General features: G+C 37.5%; 1 long non-coding RNA gene across 1 annotated transcript in view; it reads right to left on the reverse strand.

The window, feature by feature from the left end:
• The window catches only part of LOC309810232, a 219,108-nt gene that overhangs the window by 133,909 nt on the left and 59,698 nt on the right, over positions 1-25,501 (reverse strand). Inside the window, exon 3 of the long non-coding RNA XR_014294961.1 lies at positions 2,766-2,857. This is a non-coding gene — a long non-coding RNA (uncharacterized lncRNA). The remainder of the gene's footprint in view (positions 1-2,765; positions 2,858-25,501) is intronic.

Genomic DNA, 25,501 nt, shown 5'->3' on the forward strand with positions numbered 1-25,501 from the left:
AGGTATCAACCAATAATGTTAAGACTTTGCATAGTTTTCTCTCAGAACTATATCCCTACCGGAAGCCATAAGGGAAACGGCCCGCTATCTCTGGCACATCTCCTGGAATGTTAATCAAAAGTCTGTATTTTCAGGTGCATGAATAAAGACCTTGAAACATTCAACAGATAAAAGCCAATGCCATTAACATTCCTTTATTTAGTTTCTGTGAATTAAATGGTTTTATACAACTACTGTCTCAGTATCACACTCACAACTCCCAAGGCAGGTTCTACACTGGTAATAAGAGCTAAACCTTCTGTATTTCATTTCAGTCTTGCTGATAGCATTTATCAGCAAAATCTGGCTAAAAACAGAATATGCAACTTAAGCCTGATCATAACTGGGCTGCAGAGGAGGAAAGTGGGGGATTATCTGGAGACTGGGAGCACAAATATAAGATTGTATTGTCATTGTGTGCTATAGGCCTTTTACAAACTATAGTGTAAGCCCCAGCTGACAGGCCTTTTCACAACTGACAGAGGAAAATATGAAACTTAAATTCTTCATGACAGATAAATCTGCTGAATGAAAGGAAGACCAATAGGATAATGGTGGGACAAAAAACATATTGCTTTTGGGTAACTCCCTTAAATCTACCTCTTTTGTAAATATACAAAATAGGCATTCAATGAATATCTTCTAAACTCCTACCTATCAGCTTTGCTAAGCAAGCTGTTAAGTTGGAATGATAAAAATAAGCATCTTTTCTTCAGCAGATGAATACAGAGTCTTATAAAACAGGGGTGGCAGATTAAATTTAATATGTGGGCATGAAAGATGCTTCCTGGATGACTATCAACTGGAGTGGATTTCTTGAACCAAAGTTAACATATTACTATTGTAGAAGGCTGATTAATTGAGATATTAAATATACCTAATCCACCATGATTGGGATCTTTGTCAAAGTTTTTAAAAATATGACTATAAGTAATTGCTCTTTTCTGTCAGTGGGTCCCAAGTCCAGGAAATGTAACCAGAGACCATCTTTTAGGATTAATATCATTGGCCTTTCCAGTGGTGATACATACTTTTTACCCTTGTCAAGGGCCCTAGGGTTCTTTGCCTTTCCCATGCCAGTTTAGTATTGGCACTTTTCCCTAGGAAAATTCACCCCGGTTGGCTATACTACTTCTGCCCAATTCCAGTGGTGGCCAATGGTAAACTACCTCAAACCATGAGAGGCCAGATTAAACTGAAAAGTACAGTTTCTTGTATAGGTTTTTAATCCTTGCGGCTATTTAGCTATTTATTGTGTCACCTCACTGCTCCTAGAGGAAGCTTTCGGAGCATCAGCACTTCTAGGCGGAGAGGAGGGATTAATGCAGGTTCCTCAGTAGAGGCTGCCTCTCCTGTTAATGGATGGCTGAAGTACCTTGGCAAATCCCAGGTTGAGTTCATAGACAGGTCTTGTTGAGATATCCTGAAGCAAGTTAATAGTACCCAAGAGCAGATCTGCCTTAAACTGTCACTTTCCATGGTTGCCAAGTAATTCATGGCTAAACTTCAGCACCGAACTCAAGGTGAGAACTAGAGAGGGTGGGAGGGAGGGAGGGAGGGGGAGAGAGAGAGGGAGAGAAAGAGAAACAGAGGGAGAATGAATTAGTGAAAGAAAAGATGAAACAGGTTAAGAGTGCTGTGGGTCATTTTTCTGACCAGTATGGGTTCATCCATTAGCCAGACAGTCCTGGAATGTCTGGCAGCAGGACTAGGACATAGTCTCAGGCCATGGGGATCTCCCACTGAATCACAGGGAAGAGGAAGAAAGACAGTGAGAGTTAGACTATGAAAAGGAAGAGGGCCTGGAGGAGAAGGAGGAGGGGAGCCAGCCTGGAGTCTGAGAGAAGAATCCAGGCGCCACAGTGTAACAACTGCCTCAGGTATGCTAGCCAGTCTCAGCTCGTTCCCAGCTCTTTCTGGCAAGCCCCAGGCTCAGGCACACACACAACATACTTGTGCGTGCACACCCCCGTGCGCGCGCACGCACACACTCACACACACTCTCAGAGCCGTGTCTGTTGTAAAGAAGCTTCTGGCCTGTCCGCAATAGTGTTTTTCAGATACTCACCAGAGAACTGGGCTTGCTGGGCACTTTTTTCCATAACTGTGGTAAAATTGCCTAAGACCTTGGTAAATAACAAAATCTACTCAAATACAAAGGGATTTAACTTACTCTAAAGGTTATTATGTTTTGTCTGCTGGATTAAAATTGCTTCCAAAGTTGTTAGAGAAACTTAACATGAGCACTTACTTTTCTATAAAGAAACAAACCACACACACACAAAGATGCAGCATTATACAGTAATTATCCAAAATGCTACCGCTTGGAATAAGGATGCTGTGTGTTTACATAGCATCTTTCTTTTCCAAAGAATTCAAATAGCTACACCACTCATATCCCATTATTCCTATCAACAGTCTTCTATGAGCTATGCGGGTGGCAAGGATAATTATCTACATTAGATAGGAGGAATAACTGAGGCACAGAGAAACATTCAGGATCACACGGTAAGGAAACAGCAATTGTGGATTTACTATATAAAACATTTTACCTGTCTAGAGTTTTGCTGTTTAAGTAAAATATATGTTTCCCTTTTTCCATCTTGATTCTCTAAAGACAATTTGCAGCATCTTTCCTTTTTGAGGACTCATCTCTGAGCCCTTCTTTGTGTGCAATCTCTACCTTAGCACTTATCAGAGTTGTAATACTTCATTTATTTGCCTACCTCTTTCCTGATATTATATTCTTCTTGAGGGCCAGCACTTGCTCATCTCTGTATCTCCAATGCTTGAAAAATAGCTGATGCTTCTTAAATGTCTGTTGGTTGAATGAATGAAAGAAAAAACAATGAATGAATTAATGGACAATCTTCTAAGAAGAATTTCTGACAAGGTAACAATAAATGCAAATTTGGACTTAAACTAAATATGTCTCATCCAATTTTACCTTTGCTGTGACAAATATGTTCACAAGTCTTTTAAAAATTCAGTGAATACATTTAGAGCTGATTCCTTCCCTGACTGGGCTGTTGTATTTACTGTTTGGAACAATAAACTGAGACTTGCGAATACAGTAGGGCTCCAGATGGTCTATTGTAATTATTTTCCCCATAGCCTTCTTTTTTTGATATCTAAGAGAAAGCATTTAGATATAGAGGTTTTGGGGAGTGTTAATATATAGTTATTATGCTGTCCCCAAAACCCTTTCCTCTGTGTATTGAATCTTAAAGCCAGATTGTTACTTGGGGGAGGGGGTATAAACCCCAAAATAACAATAGGAACAATGATTGCTCTTCAAGGATACTACAAATTTAACTCTCTTTTATACATTTTTCAGTGATCAATACAAAAAAGGCAAGGTAATATATGTTCATCTTTACCAGATGTACTTTATGTATCCCCTTACGTTGGAAGCCTAGCAGGAGTAGAATGTCACAACAGACATTTACTGAAATACCTGGGGAAATGTAACAAAAAGTGTTAGAGGAAAATGGTCTTTCAGCTAAATTACCTAATATATTTGCTAATGGTATCTGATTTAAAAGCCATAAAAATACCAAGTTAAAAGCACATTAGAAGATGTGTTATATTTATAAGTGTTTGTCACCTTGGCAACAAAAGCTATATTCCAAATCTAACACTAGCTATGATGGGCCAAGACCTTTTAAAATTGGTAAATACTCTTTATGGCAATGATCTGCTTTCAGCTACTGAATGTTAGAACTAGAAAAGGCAAGTTCTTCATTGCATAGCAAGTTTTTTTTTCTTGTTGTTTGTTTTGCTAGCTTTCTACTATGGGTAAGCTTTTTCTTTCTATTAGTAACTATGGTTTATCATTAACAAGAAAAACATTGCATTTTCAAATAAAGTATCAGTCTTAATTTTTCCCTTCTTGTACTCAGAAATGCAGATATAATAACTTGAAGCTTCCTAAAGATAGAGTTTATCTATCAACTTTACGCTTCAGTTTATCAACGACATCACGGACCTTGGTCCATGGATGAAATACCACAGGTGTATACTATAAAATCGACCTTATGCTACAAAAATCATCCTCCTAAACAGCTGGGTGGAATATGTTTAGTTTAACAGGGGATCTTACACATGTAAGTTTTCATACACCTTTACCTTCCTAGTGAGCTGCATGAGGACTGAAACATTACCTTTCACTATGTCTCACTAAAATTCTGCTTCCTACATAAAACTAGTAAAAATGGATGATTTGGTAATGGAAACCCATGTTTTAAGATGGATTTCAGATGGACCTGAAGGAGGTTTAGATATGGACTCTTACCATTCTTTGCTCATTTCCTAAGCTCCAATCTGATTTCCAAATCCTATTTTAAAATGTTTGGGCTATGTGCCAGTCAAAGATTATAATTCCAAGAGTCTAACTAGATTCCCATGTGGTTGAACCAATTTTCAGAAGTAAACCATGGAAAAGGTCTGGGTAAACACACATTCTCTGTGGGCTGTGGCTCTTCACTGAGAGCCTAGACAAGTTGTCTCTGCAGCCAGCTTGGGAAAACCCAAGCCCAACTCGTGCTTTGTAATCATGCTCAGCAGGTTCTCAAATAGACGGGCAACTCAAAGGGCTGAAGACTATCCCTCCTAAGTAACCTTCTCTGACACAAGGAGAGCATGTCCTTCTGCCCAGAAGAATCAGTAAAAATGCCCTACCATAAAAGCAGAGGCTAAATAGTGCCAGGAAGTATATCATTGCTCCCTTTTTATTTTCTAAAGAATAAGGTCTTCTCAGTGAACACAGAAAATAAGGTTTAGTTTATGAGACAGGGACATTAATAATGCAGAAAGAGAATGTTCTAAAAGAGAACATAAGCCTCCAGCTTGGAACTAATAAATTAAGGTTGCAGCTTTGAGTTCAAATATAAACCTATAAACCATGTGAACAAAGCTGACAAAATATACTCAAACATAGTTAACCAGATATACCTTCCATTGACTGAAGCCAAGGAATCACATGGATTGACATGTATTCTAGCAGTTAAACACATTTTTCATTTGACTGATAAATGTAACTCACCTCTGGAGAATGTGTTCTGGTTATATCACATTACCACTAAGCCCTTTGTTTAACTCCTAACAAATCATTTACCAAGTCATAATCTGTTGGCAAAAAATTTGTCCATTTTTGCCTCAATATGATTTTTAAATAGCTTTGATGGGAAATTACAGCACCTTGTTTTAAAATCATCATATATCATATTATTTGAAGTGCTGACTACATAATCTCATTTTACACTCCAGAAAATACAAGCAAAAGGCTACTGATGGCCTGAATTTCACCAAATGCAAAGACACGAGATACTTCAAGATAACTGCCTTAGCTGAGAGAAAAATACAACATGTAGCATCATTCAAATTTCTTCCTAAGGGGATAATGAGCCCACGAGGGAATAGACTGATTTTTATTTTTTGCTCAAATTTATACCCTCTACATAGTAGGCAAGCAATAAATATTTGTAGAATTGAAAATGAATATTACAAAGATGAACTTCAGCAAGTCTATTTTATGCATTCCACATGCTATCCACAAATTAAGGAATGGTTGTCTACACAAATATGTAGCCAAGAAAAGGTGTCAGAAGTAGGAGTAAAATAAAATGACATGATCCTTTTCCATTTTGTTGATGTTTTTGTGTGGACACGTTTGCCTTTTAGACCTGAAAGACAAGTAAAAATTAGGTAAAGAGGATGGGACCATAGTAGTGTAACCCAAGGTGGAAAGTGAGAACTAGAATGGCAGGAACATTAAGGAGACTTGCCTTTCTAGAGTGAAAGTTGTAGGTTTAAGTGAGGAGGAAATGTATTTAAGTAGGTTGGGTGGGGCCAGTTGTAGACCAAGAACGGAAACTATTTGTGAAGAGCCAGGCCTTGCACAGTTTCCCTCAGGTGATTCCTCATGACACAACTTTGCAGTGGGTATGATTTTCCTTACTTACAGATTGGAGAGAGTCTCAGAAAGTTTAAATGCCTAACCTGGTGGTTCTCTGCAAGTAAAGATGAGACATAATCCAACAGTCTTTCCACTACACTATATTGTATTGAAAACCTGGCAGACAGACATAGAGATTAACGTGCATAGAAAGCAACAGCATTTAAACCAAGTCCAGAAAAGTCAAATCTAAATAAACAATTAAAAAATACAAATGGCTCAAGAGGGCCCCTAACTGCCCTGGGATTTTTCCATGTGTGAAATGAGCAACATCAGCACATAATCACGTTCTTAACCTCAACAGGGTGACCTGATTAACTTTCAGTTATACACTTCAAAGTAGTACTGATTAAGACTTTGCTGCTTAGAGTGTTACTGTTCATCATTCCAGAAAACCTCAGGTCTGATTTGGAAAACATAAAATATTCTAAAGGCGGATCTGGTTACAGAAATTTAGACATTGTCTTTTACTGGCAACCTGACAAATCCGCTGCCTACCCTCCTCCCTTTGTGGTTTGCATGCTGCTTCCATATACAACACTGGCATCCCATTCGGAAGTTGTTTGTTGTGCTTTGGTTTATGTTTCATACAACAACTTCCCTGAGCCACTTCTAAGAGAGGATAATAATGACAAATTTGAAATTTTCTCCCCAGAAAAGGAGGCTGTGGTAAAAATGCGAGATGACATTTAAGCAACTACCATTAAAGGCATTTTAATTTTCTGTTGACAAACACGGTTTTCCAAATGATTTACAGTGAAGTTTCTGGGCTGACAGCCATACAGCCTGTCTAGGACTATGTTTTCTGGTTCTACCAAAGTGCTAATGAAATCTTCATTCTTCTGCTGGTTACTTGCAGTGGGGGACCTAATAATGTCTTGAAAATCACAGTGCTATTTGGGTTCCTGGTTCCACAGCTTGTGCTCTCACCTTCCTGGAGTGCCTTGCCCCCATCTCTTAGACCAGGCTCTCCTAATCCCAAACGCTAATAATGTCAGACCTGAGAGAGGAGTGCTTTAAGGTGCACTGGCCCCACGCTCAGCAGCACGCATATCCTCTCAGCAAAAGCGGCCTAGTTCTCAGGCCCCAGTTCTGCAACCTGGAGTTTTATCTTGTTTCAGATTCAGTCTCCACTAACTTTAATGTTTTCCTATGTTGGGGCAGGACAGGAATAAAGACATAGACTTGAGGACACAGGGAGGGGGAAGGGTAAACTGGGATGAAGTGAGAGAGTGTCATGGACGTATATAGGCTACCAAATGTAAAATAGATAGCTAGTGGGAAGCAGCCGCATAGCACAGGGAGATCAGCTCGGTGCTTTGTGACCACCTAGAGGGGTGGGATAGGGAGGGGGGGAGGGAGATGCAGGAGGGAGGAGAAATGGGGATATACGTATATGTATAGCTGATTCACTTTGGTATAAAGCAGAAACTAACACACCACTGTAAAGCAATTATACTCTAATAAAGGTGTTTAAAAAAGTGTTTTCCTATGTTGAATGCCATCTGTCTTTTTAGCTTGATAGATACCCAGTCTCTCTCGAAGAGTGAAGTTCTGTCGTGCTTTTGTTACTTTTTCCTCTCTGGCCTCCTGTTATACACAGGTTCTGCAACTTCCCTGGTGCTTAATGACTGCCCTTCTACTTGTCTAGATTTTTAGTTTTGTTTTCAGTATTATTTTGTACGATACCCTCATTTTACAGACAAGAAAATCGAAACATAAGAAAGTTGGAAGGTTTGCCTAAGGTCTCAACACTGATGACTGGAACTTAGGTCTATGAATTTTGAGACATATATGCCTTTATATATTGTTGGGTTAAGGCTATTAGATGTTTCCTTTTAAGATATTATTCACTTTTACTTGCATTGTATCTAATATGTCAAGAAATCTTTGGGAAAGTAAGTTGTTCCCAAACTTAAAAAAAATGTTAAAAATAAAAAGCAAAATACCTACCCTTGTTCAAGGATATTAGTCCATAGGAGGTTTAGTTTATATAGTTTTAAGAAGCACATTTTTTAAAAAAGCGTGAGCTTGTTTTATCAGTCATCCTGTTTCTAAACTGTTATTATGATAGACTTCCATTTTATTAAAACGTTCTCTTTCCCTTTAGAAGAATTTTTGCTATAATATAAAAAGTGAGGAATTGTTTTCCATTTCAAAAGTTGTTTTTTACTATTCTGGAGTATGAATTCTAGCTGAGAGCATGCCCATTTTTATTTCTTCTCATCTATGTCTCACCCTATTATTTCCCTCTTCATCCTACCTAGAACAGTACTATCACTCCAATGGAAGGATTTTTTCACCAGTTTCCTCCCTAGGCCATTAATATGTCAATAGATCTCTGCTAAGTCTATTACAGTTTAAGACACCTTACTTTATATTAAAACACAATTATTATTTATTTTAAAAAATCAATAACTATGTTAATGTTTTAAATGCTTCACATTTATGGGAACTAGAGATGCCATATGTTCTTCAAGGGTTTTCACTGAACAGAATTTATAATAAAGCCATAAAACCTTATCACTATGGATCATTTAATAGGAAATGAAAATAATAAGACATTACAACAAGACCTGAGATGATGAGAATTTTTGTTGAATTTTATCTCTCCCACATGTCCTCCCTTTTTCTGGAATGGTAGCAGGTGACACACAACTAGCTGCTCACATTTACAAACTGGGTCTACACAAAACCTTTTCTTAGTCCTTAACTCTGTGTTCCTGTTATGTCCCAGTCATTTGGATGTGACCTGCTGCCACTTATGGAGAAACAATCTCTGAGGCATCTGACTTTTATCTGACTAGACATCTATGTTTTTCAGAAAATAACTGCAGTCAAAGACAAAGCCAGTCTTTTTTTTTTTTTAATGGTTTTTGATTTTTGTATCTTGTTTCAGAATATCTTCCTTACTCAACCCTGCTCAGAAGTCTTAAAGCTATTCTACTGTACTTTCTTCTCAAAGTTTTAAAATTTTGAAGTTTTGCCATTCATGGATAAAGCACCAAACCATTTTGACGCGCGTGTGTGTGTGTGTGTGTGTGTGTGTGTGTGTGAATAGAGTGAAGTAGGGCTTTTAAAGAATTCCTGTTTCCTGTAACTAGTTTTCTCAACATATTGGAGTGACCAGTTCATGCTTTCCCAATTGAGCCTCATTGCCAGTCCTGTCATATATGAAGTTTCCATACTGCGTGAGTCTCTTCCTAGCCATTCCATGCTGTTCTGTCAGTTTCCCCAAAGTAATAATATCACTTTACCTTATTTGTGATTGCTTTCAAATACATGTATATCTGGTAAGTCCCCTCACCTTGTTCTTCTACTTCTTCAGGAGTATCTTGGCTATTCTTAGTCCTTTGTTCTTCCAAATGAATTTTAGAAACAAGTTTTCAATTAAAAAACTATCTGCTGTAACCATATTAATATCAGACAAAAATTATCATGAGGAAGTCTCCTTAATTACTTTGTAAAATTTGAATTCTTCTAATGCAGCACTTATCTCATCTACAAAATTTTATAGCTCCTGTATTCTTGATGACATAAGTACATATTTGTTGATGAGTATATAGAGGAAATACAAGTACAAAATTAATTTGATCATCCTTGTTCTATATTAGATTTGCATATTCCTACCTAACTGGCTCGTGTGATCCTCTTCTAGATCATTTATATATTTGTATAAGTTAGGGTTCTATGTTAGTCAAGGTTCAATGCAGGAAAGAGAGACCACTTTAGGTATTTATAAGCAGGAAGAATTTATATAGAAAATGAGTTCTTATGAAATCATCAGAAGTGTGGAAGGATCAGGCAGTCCTCTGGGTCTTTAGAAGGGATTGCAGAATAATACAAAACTGATTCACAAGCTACTACCACTGAGGCACTATTGGAGCCATGCCTGAGTCAAGAACCTGCTACCACTCTGCTGCCACTGCTGCTCTGGCTCTGGGCACCCAAGAAGCTACAATGCAGGGATTAGATCAGAGCAAGCAGCCACTGCGGCTGTTGCTGCCATCACCACCAGTTCTTCTCACCAAGGAAGCTGCAGATGGACAGCAGGACACTGTTGCAGAGAAATCTGATTTTCACAACCATGTTTATCAGGAGAGAGTCAAAAAGGGACAGAAAAATGGCCTCTGCCTCACTTCAGTCTAAATCCTATACTGAGGTCTCCAAGTTTTTGTAAAACCTTGAAAGTGGATCACATTTAGTTTGTCAGAATGATAGATTTGAATATTTTAGTATAGATCTTTCAGTTATATAGGTAAGTTTTGCTTCATGTTTTAAATATCTCATTTTACAGGTATAGAAAATAAGGTACTTCAAGGAACATAAAGGGTGTCCTTTGCATAATGTCACATAAATGGATATAGAACCAGTTATGGAAGTCAGTCTTTTGTCAGTGTTCCTATACATGCCTTAATAATTAAAGAGCTCTGTCTTTAACTGGCTTTCTTATATAGGAAGTATATTTTGGATCCTCATCCATATATAGCACTTACGCACAGTACATTTCAGAGAGCAACCTAACTTACACCTACCTGACTTATCTGATGTTTGCATCCGTAAGGTCCCTAAGCTGTCATGACAGCATCATTCAAAATTAATAACAAATGGAAATTCACAGACCCCCAGAAAAGAAAGTTTCTCCCACACTGTTCAGAAAAAACTTCATGCCAGTATATGGGAAAGAAAGTTGCTGCCAAAATGCAATTATGACCCACAACAGAATGTGTTCCCCAAAGTCACCACCATGCTATTAGCAAGAATTCTTCAAAATAAATTCTAATGAAGCTCCCCAAACCTAGTAAGGCCGACCATTAACAATATGAGTTCCTCATTTGCTTGGCTATGGGTCAGGGAAAATCTAAAGGAAATTATTTGTTTCCAAGTCTCTCTTACTCTCACTCCCCCTTCCACTTCACCTCCTGTGATGATGGAGCTACTGTTACAGTTCTTACTCTCTCTCTCTAGGGTCTACTATTTCCCCATTCTACTAATGCCCAGGATATGGGACTTCCTTTGATCAATGAGTGTTTATAGATGTCATGGGCACTTAAGCTTGAAGCTGTTATATGGTGGAGCTTGTTCTCTCTTGGGCTTCTGCCTTTGCCATGAGAAGAACATGCCTCGGCTAGCCAGCTATTCACAGAAAGATGGGGAACAGAGCCTCTTGGCTGACCTACAGACCTGCATTTTGAACCTGAGAAGCCCAGTAGGTCCCAGCCAGCCTAGGGCAACTGATCTCCCCCTGATTTGCGTATGCATGAGCAAGCCTAGTACAGATCAGCAGTTGACCTACAGATGTGTGGTAAATATATGATTATTGTTGTATGTCACTGAGATTTTGTGATTGTTTATTATTCTGTGTTATTGCAGCAGTGGCTAACAGGTTCACTCCTAATTCTCTCTCTCCTCTCTCGCCCTCTCTCTCTTTCTCTCCTTGTCTTTCTTTATCTTCTTCACCCTTGAGAAGTGTCCCCCTCAGCTGGTGCTGGTCCCTTAGTTATGTCGAGCTGTCTTCTAGATAATAAATCCCAGGTAATCTACTTTTGAAGTTTATTACATCAAAGGAAAGGAGTCCACATAAAAGGATTTGAGCAGGCAATTCTCATTAGCAATGCCTCTTTTCTAACAGGCATTTTTGAAATGTTTTTATTATTCACGTGTACATATCACTATCATTGTGATTAATTTTCACTATAACACCATATAAGATGAATCAAGGTATATAATAAAAATGATATTGAGGGTAACTCTGACTTGTAAGCCATTCGTTATCTCACATTATGGTATTTTCTAGGATATAATCAATTGTGAGAGGAGTCTCAAAAAATCTGGACTTCCCTGGTGGCACAGTGGTTGAGAGTCTGCCTGCTGATGCAGGGGACACGGGTTCATGGCCCGGTCTGGGAAGATTCCACATGCCGCGGAGCGGCTGGGCCCGTGAGCCATGGCCACTGAGCCTGCGCGTCCGGAGCCTGTGCCCCGCAACGGGAGAGGCCACAGCAGTGAGAGGCCCGCGTACCGCAAAAAAAAAAAAAAAAAAAAAAAAAAAATCCAAGCCCCCACATGCAATATATAACATCTTTTTTTCCCCTGATCTCGTTTGTTCTTTTTTCCCAGCCTGTCTATTATGGAGCAGTTTGCCAGGCACAGAGTTACCATTCCCTTTTCTCCTTTACCATGTAAATGTCAGTTGAAAATGTGCCAAGTTCCAGATACAATAGAATCATAATACTACCACTGTGCTTCTGGATTAATTAATCATAATGAATGAAATTTTTCGTGATTTTGTATGCCAAGCCTGGAAGCATAATTTAATTTCATCTTTGACTTCTGTAGCCTGAAGCAACCACTTAAACTCAGCTGTCATAAAGCTTTTGGAGGGAGATCAAAAAACACTAAATAATAATAAAAAAAGATTGCAAAAAGGCATAAGAGGAAGTAGAAAAGAAATTCTTTAAATATATCAAAAGAAGGGCATATATGTATGTATAAAAGAAGGGCACAATACAATATTGTTTGTTTCCAAATAGGAGAATAAAATGTGATGACACTACCTTAAAAAAATCTTTATTTTTTTCCTCCCAAACCATCTGGAAATAGTGTTAGACATAAACAAAACCCACACTGGAACACTGAGTAGGAACACTGAGAGCCTCAATGAAGACTAAACTAATTTGAAATCTATTAGAACTTATTTTCACCTTCAGAACCAGTAAATCATCATGAAACCTCTAAGTTACCCCTGTAACATGGACTTTTAGTTCTGTTTTTGTTTTGTTCTCTTTGTTTGTTTCTAATGTAAGTCCCATCCCCTTGAGGGCTCTCTGTATATGAAGTCAAATTGCTTGTGGTTTAATTTATAATATATAATATTCACTGTTTTCATTTACTGTGAAAAGTAAAATGACCATAAGGAAAAATATAAGAATCCTCTGCAATCCCACCACTTTGAGATATCCCCAGCTAATGTTTGGGTGTAAATAATTTCATTCTTTGTTACCCAGGGTATGTGTGTGTATGCCTGGTGTGTGTATAACAAAATCAGATCATGGAGTACACATTGTTTTTACTTTTAATACGATAGCAGGAATATCCTTACTTGTCATAGTGTTCAACGCCCTCCTTTTAATGTCTACCTATTTCAGTGATATTTCATAGAATCCCAAACTGCTCAGAAATAAATAAATAACACTGATGAACTTCTAGCAAGAGAGGAGAGTACTAGAATAAGCTCAGTCTGTGCTTGTAAAGACTCTGATTGAGAATACATCTTGGATCTCCAATATTATTTGAATGACAACCACAGAATTTTAAACTTCAAGCTCATTCACCATGATTACAAGTCCCTGAAAACTAGAAATTAATAAGCCTGGTATTTCTGCGAAAATAGTTCCACTTTGAGGATGTTTTTTCTGTATCCTTTGAGAATGATATCTCTGCATTCTTTGTCGCTTTGCTGCTGACACCAGTTAGACATGGCTTTCAGTAATACTCTAAGCATCCACCCAATCCCAGGCATCCATCCCACTGTGACATGACAGAAGCCTAGCGATTTAAATGAACATCTCCATGCTTCTAAGCAGCAAAGAACTGGAGAGAAGCAGTAATAAAGCAGCTGACAATACACAGAAAACATATTGAATAGTCAACACCTTCTATTCACCCGTAGGATGATTTCTGGGCAGGATTAGTAGGGAGGAGACAAGAGGGAGTACGTGTAAGTTTAAATCTGCAACAAAAGAGATGAGGCAAAGAAGCATGAGCAAGATGGGATGCGAATAATTATTTGATCAGAATGATGAAAATATAAGACAAAAGCCACAGGAATCTATTAGGGTTGAAGGGAGAAAATGTGAAAGAACCAAATGAGTTTCATTATAGGAATAGGCCTCAATCCAGAGATTACAGGTGCTTTGATGGTAACTGGGGACCCCCGGCAAAGCAAATCCATTTAATCCTTGATTACCACCTCTAGCCACAGTGGAATAACTATGGATTTAATTTTAAGTTGAATCTATGACTTCAGGAAAAATATTTGTTTGAATTTTCATCTCATTTAGACTTTTAATAATCATTTTATAAAATGGTGTCAACCCTGCCCAAACCCATTCTCCACTGATGTTAGCACACAAAGCACTGTATATGGTAGACATTTACGCATATTTTTAAAATGGAAAACTAAACATCAGACTAGTTATAGTTACATATGTGTTCAATTTTCCAAGAAAAAAATTCCTACTGGTTTGTAAATTGGGAAGCAATCATTGTGATGACATTTCCCACCCATCAACCCCAAAGTAGCTGTGAAACAATTCATTGTTCATTTGATGTAGCAATTTTCACAATACAGAACCCAGTGGAAATCTGGAACTGTTTCCCAATGATACCTACCTTATGACTCTAAGAAACTTAAAATAAGTCCCAAAGGACACTCTTAAGGATTAGAAAAGTCTTCCTCTGCCCCAGGATGAGATTATTTACTTATACTGAGGCTTCAATCTGTTTCCAACAGAAAATAGCAGCCAATAGTGCTGCTGACTGACTAGCTAATTGTCCTAATGCAAGGTCTTTGTGCTATAGCACTTGTGTAGACATTTCTCAGAGATGACACCTGTAATCGAATAGAAAGCCCATGACAATACTTTTCCCCATGGCAAATACTTGGTAGCAACTCTGACTCTGTAATACCATAAGACTTGGCAACAAAATCTACCGACAGAAATCTACTCTGGTCTCATGTATGGTTTGAGGGGCCACTTCTTCCCCATTAATCAACCTACAGAGGCCTCTCGTTTTGGAGTTTCCAGAGAATTGGGCTTTTTATTCTATTTCACTTGAAATGGAATTTTACCTGTCTAAGTTCTTCAAGGACAGGTGCCATAGTATAGGTTTTCCAGCCACAATGGTGGGCGTGGGCTGACTTGCTTACCATGTACTCACTGTGATTACTCAATGATGCTAAGACTTACATGTGATGCCTCCCTTCAGCATCCCTTTCTCTGCCCATCCTGGGAAAAGCATTGCTTGTTAGATGCTAGATAAGTTGCTCTTTACTGTTTCTGTCAGATATCATTCAATGAGGGACAGTAATGTGCCTTATGGAAATACAGTGAATTGCCTGTTTCATGGCACTAATCTGAAAGCATCCTTGAATTCAATTCAACAGCCTGACTGCCAGACGGCTCTTGAAACCATGTAAGAAAAATGAAAATGGGATTCTTATCTGGGAAGTGCCATACTATAAACGATGAGCATGATATGCTGACTGACCGACTGACTGGTAGGTGGATTATGTTAACACCTGAAAAGCAGAAAGAGATTTGCTGGGAGGGAAAAGAACATCATTTTACTTATTAAATTGGCCTACTTGTAAGTTTCCTAGTTTTCTTAAATAGAACGTTTTCCATTTTGTTAAAAAGATAAATGGTCTTAATCCAAACAAAACTGTAAAGTAGTTAAATTTATCTCTGTCACTCATCCCCTTTCTACCCGCTCACAGAAGCCACTTGTCCAGATCATGTTTATGGTTCTCCCACTTTATCTATGCCCCTCCCCATTAAACGTCATTTGAGGGAAGAATTTGATACTTTCATTCACATGGGATTGAAAAGAATTCCACTAGAATGTGAGCTTTACAAGGGCAAAGACATTTTTTTGTCTATTTTGTTCACTGGCACATTCCAAGCACCTAGACAGGACCTGGTACATAATACTCAGTAAATACTTGCTGTTGAATGATAAGTCTCAATGCTTTTCCTGACCCAGAGGTAACTGCAGTTTTTATTTTATATTCTCGTGTGTGTGTAAGAAAGAGGGAGAGGTCAACTGGGCTACCAGAAGCCAAAGACTTGAGATATTTTGAATCTCATACCTTTACAGGTAAAAGTAATGTGTACAAGACAAAATTGTGAGAATTCTCTCTTCCATAGCCTGTTTCTCCTGCTCCTCTTGAGAGGGAGGAACGGGCTGCCTCAAAGGTACCCCAGGGAGAAGACGAGGCCATGTTGTGGGAAGCTGCATGGCAACCATGCTGTGTGCCTGTTCACACCCAAGAAAGAAGATGGTGTCTGAGATTGTGGCAAAGGCTGAACACCTTTAGTATACCGTGACCTAGTAGAGCTAGAAGCTCAATGCAAATCACTTAGAGGATAAATGCAGGTTTCCTGGAAAAATTCCTTAGTACTACCTAGACCGTTAATTTCTGACATTGCCTAACCTTTCTTGGTTTCTGACTCAGTTTCACTCTCTCAGTTTCACTCTGAAGTCTGAATTCTAGAACAACATCAGACAGAGCTCCCAATATATCTACTGTGACTCCCTTGTCCCCTCTCTTGTCCCTGCTTCCCAGATTATAAATATAACCTGACTCTCGTCATGCAGGTGTGACGCTGTGCAACATATTCCAGGGTCTTGGCTCTGCTCTACCTCAGTGCAGGGGGCAGTGGGTAGGTTTAGGAATGTGGGGCTTTTATCTCTAATTCCTAAGGAAAGAATACTCAAAATATTAAAAATTTCATTTTCTTATAATTATTTGTAAGATTATCAATGATTTCAAATGTAAAAGGAAAAACTTTTTAAAAATTAATTAATTAATTAATTTTTGGCTGCGTTGGGTCTTCATTGCTGCGAGCGGGCTTTCTATAGTTGCAGCAAGCAGGGGCTACTCTTCGTTGCAGTGAATGGGCTTCTCACTGCAGTGGCTTCTCCTGTTGTGGAGCATGGGCTGTAGGCATGTGGGCTCAGTAGTTATGGCACATGGGCTTAGTTGCTCCGCTGCATGTGGGATCTTCCCGGACCAAGGCTCAAACCCGTGTCCCCTGCACTGTTAGGCAGATTCTTAACCATGGTTATGTAAACAAAAACTACTATAATAAAAGTTAATGCACAGAAAAATTTAGGAAATACTTACAGAAATAATTTATAGTATATCATCTCTTTTGCAAAATCTTCCCCAACCCCCAAAGTGGAGTGTGGATTTGGTCTGCCCAGCATCACTCCTCTTGGTCACAGAACGCTCCTTGCCTTTTAGGGGAGCTTCCCCTCCCCTACAAAGACTCATGAATGATGCACATGGGTCTGGTCCTTCATATGACCCTAGCAGACCTCAACACAGCACTTCCCAGGGGGATTCTGTTGTCTCCCTCCAAACAGTTTTTCTATGAGCTGAGAATATGTTTTATCTTTGTTTCCCTAGTGCTTAGTACAGTGCTTGGTACATAGTAGGTATTCAATAAGCATTTGTTAAATGAATGAATGAATTCAGAGAGAGTACCAACTACTTAGTAAAGATAGTGTGATGATGTTGTTAAGTTATAGGAAGAAAACAGAATTATTTCATTCTTAATTTTCCCTTCATCTTTTTTGGCAAGAAAAATGATTTCCAAACAAAGTGGTAGATACAGACTCTGGAGCAGTGATTCTCAAAAACGTGGTCCCTGGACCAGCAGTATCAACATCACCTGGGAACTTGTTAGAAATAAAAATTCTCAGGGCCCATCTCAGATGCCCTGAATCAGAAACACTGGGAGTAGGGCCCAGGAATCCGTGTTTTAAAAAGCTCTACAGATGATTCTGATAATGCTAAAGTTTGAGGACCACTGGTCTAGAGAGGTAAGAGAAGTAGTAAGATAAAAGAATATAGTATCTGTCTATTTTAATGAGTGAATATGTCTGCTCCCAGATACTCTATGCTCCCAGGATGCTGAAAGAACTGGCAGGTGTGGTCTTCAAGTCAACATTAATTCTTTTGGGGACACTGTAGAAAGTAAGTGAGGGCTCTAAAGGCTCTTGATTTTAAAAGAAGGATGAAGACGATCATTTTTGGAAATTACTTACAATGTGAAGTTGATTTCTGGCAAAATATTAATTGTTTGCTAAACAGACAATGTGTGAGCATTTGGGAAGTGATGCAGGAGTCTAGAACTCAGTCTGGATTAACTAAGAAAACTGATGCCTCAGTCATATTTATTTATTTATTTATTTTTTGGATAGGGTTAACACATTGTTAGTCTCTAAACCCACTTATTTTAGAAGTAAACATGCCAAAGACTCTGATGATTATTGTTCCTCTGATCACACTTTATTTTAATCTTTTTTTTGTACATCTCTCTTCTCTACTAGATTACAGGCTTCTTTGTGACCCCAATGCTAGCACAATTTCTGGCACATAATTTCACATTCCAAATGCTTATGTAAATTGAATCAAAAGATATCCCTGGGTAGAAGATAAAAAATATAGGCTGGATAATAATAAATTTAACTGGAAATATAGCCAGGAGTATTAATGAATGCAATTTTATGTTTGGTACCTACTGTTTGATAAACAATTGTTGAATGAAATTATGTCAACCTGAAGCTAGTTGAATGTCACAACAATTTTTGGTCTGGTATTACTCAATATTTATACAGTTACCTGGATATAAAAGACCAATTTCTTCAACAGCTTAATGTGAAAGATGACAGAATATTCAAATTTATCTCAACAGGGAGAGACAAAGGTGGGAAAGAGAAAAAGCAGTACCATCTGCCTGATAAACTCTTATCTCCTTTCATTCTTAATCTAATTCCCTAAGAATATTACCCTCTCCTCTCAAAATTCCAAAACCCAAATCTTAGTCCTCCTCCCATCAAAATCCTACCCAACTGGACTTTTTAGGACTCTATTTTAATAAATGAAGAAAGCAAACTTCTGAGACTACTCTTCCTAATTTTGGGTTAAGGAAGCCCAAAGATGTTCATCTTAGCAGCTTGCCCACCACCTAGTGCCATATCCATAATAAAGACTCAATAAATGTGTGACAGATGAAGGAAAACACTTTCTATTTGACTACCCAACCTCTTGAACCACCAAATGATTTCTTAAAACATTTTAACAATCATCACCATTTTTCTTATCTTTACAGCCTTAATACATTTATTTCATCAAAAAGCCAGCTAACTTTGGGGAATCTAGGCCCCAATACCTTAGAGAACAGGAATGATCTATCTCTGCCACATATAGAAAGGACTCAGAATCAGGGGTTTGCAGTTACAAATGAATAGAAGCCTCTTGGTGTTGAAATGCATTTACGGTTGGCAAATCATTGCTCCTTGTTTTTAGAATAAAAGTTTCTTTAAAAGGCTCAAAAAGCTTCTTTGACATCAACTAGCTTGTAAAAAACACCATTTTGATTATTTAAATTTAAACGAATCAAAAACACATGGGTTAAATTTCCCTTAAAATACATATGGTTTTCAAAATGAAAGGAAAAGGTGCTTGGCAAAAAGCAGCTTGGGTTTTATTGAACCCAAAACTTTTCAGAAATAGTTTAAGCTGCTTGATGGGCCCAAACCATGCTTATTTAAAATATGATTAAAAAAAAGAAAGAAAGCCAAAAAGATATTTAATAAAAATACTCAAAATATAACTTTTTATAAAATATTTGTAATAAACAGTTTGACTTTAAGAGGGTTCAAATAATTCACTTAATGGATTCCACAGACCTATAAAATTCTTTGAAATTGTGACCCAGGAAAATTACATTTGGCATAATACCTTCATACCTGTTTTCTTTTCGTGAGCTATAGATCATCCTTAGCCTCTTTAAAGAATGGCAACATGCATTAACACTAGAAACATTCTCAGGCAATCTTGACACTTTGTGAAACTGTTTGTAAGGAGCTGTTATGGTTTATTGCCATTTTTTCAAAGCTTTTTTTTTTCAAAGAAGACATTTAATTAATCCAAATTGCTTGGCTGATACCATCCCGTTCTCCTTATCCTTCTCCACTGTTCCCTTTCCCATCCTGTTCTTTCCCCTAACCAGAGAGTCTCTAGGAATATTTTCTCTAGGAAAGTATGCATGGTGTTAATTTCATAGATTCATCAGAACTCGGGGAGAAAAAAATGCCTCTGTTTTCTACTGTCAGTACCATTATCAGTCATTCATTTGTCTAAGCATAATTTATTAAGTATATACTATTTTCAGTGTTGGGCTAGACCTATTGGCGGTACAAAACTAGGTACAGTCATTTAATTTCTTACATGGGTTACTAGATGAACCACATATTCTCAAAAATGGCAAAAAGTTAACCTGGAAGTAGACTCAGAGTTCTGGTCTTTTCCACCTATCAACATCATCCTCTCTCTCACCTTCCCCTGCCTCTCATCCTCCCAGTTGAGGTTACTGTTGAGGAGAGAAGTCTTTTTAGAAATTTGAGACATGTACCCCTAGGGCTAGCCAACACAAGTCCCATACTGCAAAGAGGATCACTACACATATGCGTGGGTGGCTGGGTATATAATGTATTTATGTTTGTGTGGGGGCATATATAATGTACACGTGTATATGTATCAGCTTAGCTTAAGTTATGCTGCAATAACAAGCAACCTTAAAATCTCAGTGCCCTAGACAAAAGTGGTTTTTTTTTGCTTATACTATTTATTTGTCACTAGTCACCTGAGACTCTGTACCCTACTGTCTTCACTGTGGGTTCCCAACCCAACTGAAGGAACAGTTCCTCACCTGGGACATTCCCTGTGGCAGAGTGAAAAGAAAGAAGGAAAAGCCACCAGATGGCTCTTAAAAGCTTTTGCTCAGATATGGCACGTATCATTTTCACCCATGTTTAATTGCCCAAAGTAAGTCACTTGATCAGGTTTGACATCAACTCACATAGGAAAGGGATATTTTGAAGGATGATAGACCTAACATACCACATGTAGACCCAGTTATGGTGTCAGAGGTAAAATCTGACCAAAGGTATATCTTAGGTCTATTCTTCAAAGGGTTTGCTAATTTATATTTTGAAACTATATCACAATCTCCTTTCAGGGTTAAGTGAATGAAGTACTATTGAGCTGGTTACCAGACACTTTTGTACAGGGAAGGATTTCTTCTTGGACTGCTGCTTTCCCCCTAGTATCTTCACTGTTCCCTAGCATAACGTTGCTGAATGAGAAGATTTTCTACTTGTCATCTACAGTATCCTATTAATCTTTCCCTTAAGAAGCTTAAATTTGAGTCAACAATACCCTAGACTAAAAAAATCTATTTTTGCAATGTTGCTAATTTAAATTTTCTCCTTGAGAATCATTATTATGCTCAGACTGAACTTATTTTATGTTTACATTAATTTTTAGATACTTCTATGAGGTTCTTTTTCTAAAGCAATGAAAGGTATCCTTTTTTTTTTTTCCTTTTCCCATAACTCAACAAATCTTAACTGATTTTATTCATTTGCCTTGGAAAAAAAATTCATCTTTTGGATTAAACCAAGCATGGAAAATCTTAGCCTCAAAGGAATATTTGGGAAGATGACTATATAAACAAAAGAAAAAAGAGCTTGGGATTAGAAAGACTTTTAATATTTAACAACAACAATGCCAGCTTCAGGGCCACAGAATAAATAAAGAGAACATTGGTTTGTTCTTAGTGATGATAATAATAAAAATAGCTAACAATATATGCAACAGTAATAATAATAAGAAAATAGCTAACTTTTATTGCACACTTACCATGTGCCAATACTGGGTATATTATCTCATTTAACCCTCACATCAGTCATATGACGTAGGTACTATTATTATCTGTATTTTACAAAAAATGAAACCAAAGCTTTAAGAGGTCAAGAAATGCAACCAAGATCTCCAAGTTAATACTATATGGCTGAGTAGATCTAACTAACTCTAAAATTTGAAACTAATCACTGGGATAGTCCAGTGGTTCTCAAGAGTATTTCCTAGAGCAGGAGCAGCAGCAGCACCTGGGAACTTGCTAGAAATTCACATTCTCAGGCTCCACAACTGACCTAGCAATCAGGAATTCTAGGGGTTGGTCCAGTAATCTGGCTTTTAATAATACAAGCTTAAGTTTGATACACACTGCATTATCCTATGCTTCCTCCAACAATATTTTTTTTTTACCAAAAACTTTGTCTTTCTTCTTTTTACTTTTTTATTGAGATACAGAATACATATAGTAAAGAGTATGAAGGACACTATTTCCTGATTTTGGAATGTCTAAGAATTTTTGTTTGTTTGCCACTTATTATGGATGTTATGTTGTTTAGTGTTGGATTTTGTTACCTTTCTTTAAAGAGTGCTGGATTATTTTTGATAGACTTGTTACTTGCATTTTAGTTTGATCGTTTTGAGACTTGTTTGTAAGAATTTTTGGAGTGGGTCTAGAGTAGCTGTTTACTGTAGGGATAGTTTAGCCCCTACTACCAAAAATGTGACTCTTTTGGGATCTCTATTGAATGCTCCAATTAACCAGTGAGGAATCTCCAGTTTGGCTGACAAAAACAATTTCAAGCCCTGTGTGAATTTTGAGCAGTTTAGCTTATGGCTCTCTTGCTCTTCTCCTGAGCTCAGAGAGTTTTATCCTATGTGTGCAGGTCTTAGTGTTCAGCAAAAACCCAAGTGAAATTCTATGTAGATTTCTGAAGTTCTTTTTCTGTTTAGCTGCCTTCCCGCTGGCATACTCTGCAACTTCTAGCCACCTCAGAATCCCTGAACTCTGCTGTGTTATCTTTGACATCCTTCTTCCTGTTCCAGAATTCAGAATGTGCCTCCAAGCAGTAAGCTGGGGTGATCATATGGCTTAGTTTATTTATTTCCCTTTTCTTGGGGACCACCGCCCTGTACTTTCTGTTGTCCAGTGTCTAAAAAAAATGTTTATGTATTTTGTAGAGTATTCCATGTGCTTTACATGAAAAGGTAAATCTAGTACCTGTTACTCCATCATGGCCACTAGTGGGATTTCACCACATCTTTTAAGAAAGGAATTGTCAAGTTGATTCCAAATTTTTTTGTAAAATAAAAGGATCTAGAATAGCCAATATAATTTTAAAAAACAACAAAGTTGGACTTAGCACTACCTCATTTCAATATGGTCTATTAAGCTACAATGTGGTGTTAGAATAGGCTATGTATTCTCAGTGTGAGTGATATCACCCCTAAGAGGGTGGAAATTAGCTCCTGGAGGGAAATATTCTTATTCTTTTCATGTAAAAAGCATATATATATATATATATATATATATATATATATATATATATATATATATATAGTACATAAATATATTTCAGATATTAAAAATCCATGAGGGAGAGGGGCAATTAGGAATAAAAAAGTCTAGAAAGACTCCTTAGGAGGGTGATAATAAAAAGAGGTTGAGAGACACTGAAAAAGACAATTAGATAAATGGAACAGAGGAGAAAGTCCGGAATAGACTCACACACAGTGGTCAATTGAGTTTTAGTCAAGCCACCAAGAGGAAAGTCTTGTTAAAAAACAGTGATATAACAACTAGATATTCAAAAGCATGCTTAAGGAAGAAAATGAACCTCAACCTCTATCTTAATCCACTCACAAAAATATACTCACAATGGCTCATAGTTCAAAATTTAAAACCTAGAAACCCAAAGCTTCTCTAAGAAAATACTGAAGACTATTTCCACAAACTTGGGAAAATAAAAACAAAGATTTTTTTTTTAAGGACACAAAAGTACTAACCATAAAAGAAAATACTGATAAACACTTCATGTCTTCAAAAGACACACCATTAATAAAGTGGATAAACAAGCCACAGACTGGGGAAAATGTCTGCAACATACATATCTAACCAAGGGGTCATATGCAGAATATATAGAGAGGACTTACAAAAATAACAATTAAAATTACAATAGTGATTTTTAAATGAGCAAAAGACTTAGACAACCCACTTAATAAAAAGGCAAATATATTTTAATAAAAACAAGAAAAGATGTTTGATAGCATCAGTAATCATGGAAATCTAACAAAACACTCTTTTACCCTCACTAGAATTGTTAAAATGAAAACGATTAATGATTAACAGTAGCAAATGTAGGCAAATGTGTGGAGCAACTAGGACTCTTCTGCATTGCTGGTGGAAGTGTAAAACGAATGACCTCTTTGTAAAACTGGTTTTCATTTCCATATAAAGTTAAACATACATTCATAATATGATCCAGCAATTCCACTCAGGTATTTACCCAAAAACAATGAATACAAATGTTTATAGAAGAGGTTCTCAACTGAGGATGAATCTCACCACTCTAAAGCAAGAAACATTTGGAAATGTATGGAGACATTTTTGATTGCTACAACTGGGGACTATTACCATCTAGTAGGTAGAAGCCAGGGATGCTGCTTAAAAACTTATAGTACACAAGACAACCTCCACAGAAAGGATTTTCCACTCTAAAAGTCAAAAGTGCTGAGGCTGAGAAATCATGGTCTATGCAAAAACTTGTAAATGAATGTTCAAAGTAGCTTTATTCATACTAGCCCCTAACTGGAAAATCCCAAATATCCATCAACAGGTGATTATATAAACAAATTGTGATGTATTCATACAGTGGAACAGTAATTGGCAATATGAAGAAGCAAGCTACTGAAATATGCAACAATATGGAAGCATTTCAAAAATATTTTGTGCTGAAAAAAGCAAGACATAGAAGAGTATAATTCCACATATACGAATGTCTAGGAAAGACAAAATGGAGAGCAGATCAGTGGTTTCCAGGAACTGGAGGTGCAGAGTGGCAATTGATTACAAAGAGGCTCGAGGGAACTTTTTGGAACAATGGAAATGTTTTATATTTTGATTGCGGTGGTGAACACACTGGAATATACTTTTTTCAGAATTGTTGAAATGCATGCTTAAAATGAGTGCATCATATTGCATGTTTATTTTGCCTCAATAAAGTTGGTTTAAAATAAAAGTCTGCAGGGATAGTATAGTATCTGTAGATCAATTTGGGAAGAATGGATATCTCAAAAATATTGAGTCTTCTAATCCATGGGCATGGTTTATCTCTCCATTTATTTAGTTCTTTAATTTCTCTCAGCAAGGTTTTGTAATCTTTTGAGTAGAAGTTTTACACATCTTTGTTAGATTTATTATTTAGATAGTTGATATCTTATGATGCTATCATAAATGGCATTTAAAAATTTTTCATTTTCCAACTGTTCACTGCTATGTCTGGTTGCTTTGAACTTAGAAAGCCCTGTAGAACTACTGATATGAAGGGGAAAAGCTTTAAATAGGTATAGCAGCACCATTCCAAAAGCATGAATGAAGAGAACTGGTTTTATTTATAGAAAGTAGTTCCAGCAAGTATTATGCATTGTATTTTCTATAATGTCTGCTAGGTTTCCAGCACATTTACTACCAGAGCGTATAGGCCAAAATGTATCACTTATATAGTGAGGCGGCCTCATTTAGATCATGACATTTTGTGTGGCAGCCATGGAGGTTCCCTGCTTATATCTCCCTTCAAGAAATGGCTTCCTGTTCATCTGCGAGGAATGCAGTTAGTAAACAGAGTATCTGTATCTCGAACCAGGTATCTGTGCTCTGGAGCTCCCTGCTAGGTTGGCCAAGACTTTGTTGGATTTCTATCATGGTCTGAGGCTCTTCCTGCTGACTTTGGCTTCGCCGGGCCCTTTTCTTTGCAGAGGTATCAGAATGGTATCTCAGTCTGAAGGCTTTCCCT

This window comes from Mesoplodon mirus (assembly GCF_964341445.2).
Source record: "Mesoplodon mirus genome assembly, chromosome: 9".
Classification (NCBI taxonomy): Eukaryota; Metazoa; Chordata; class Mammalia; order Artiodactyla; family Ziphiidae; genus Mesoplodon; species Mesoplodon mirus.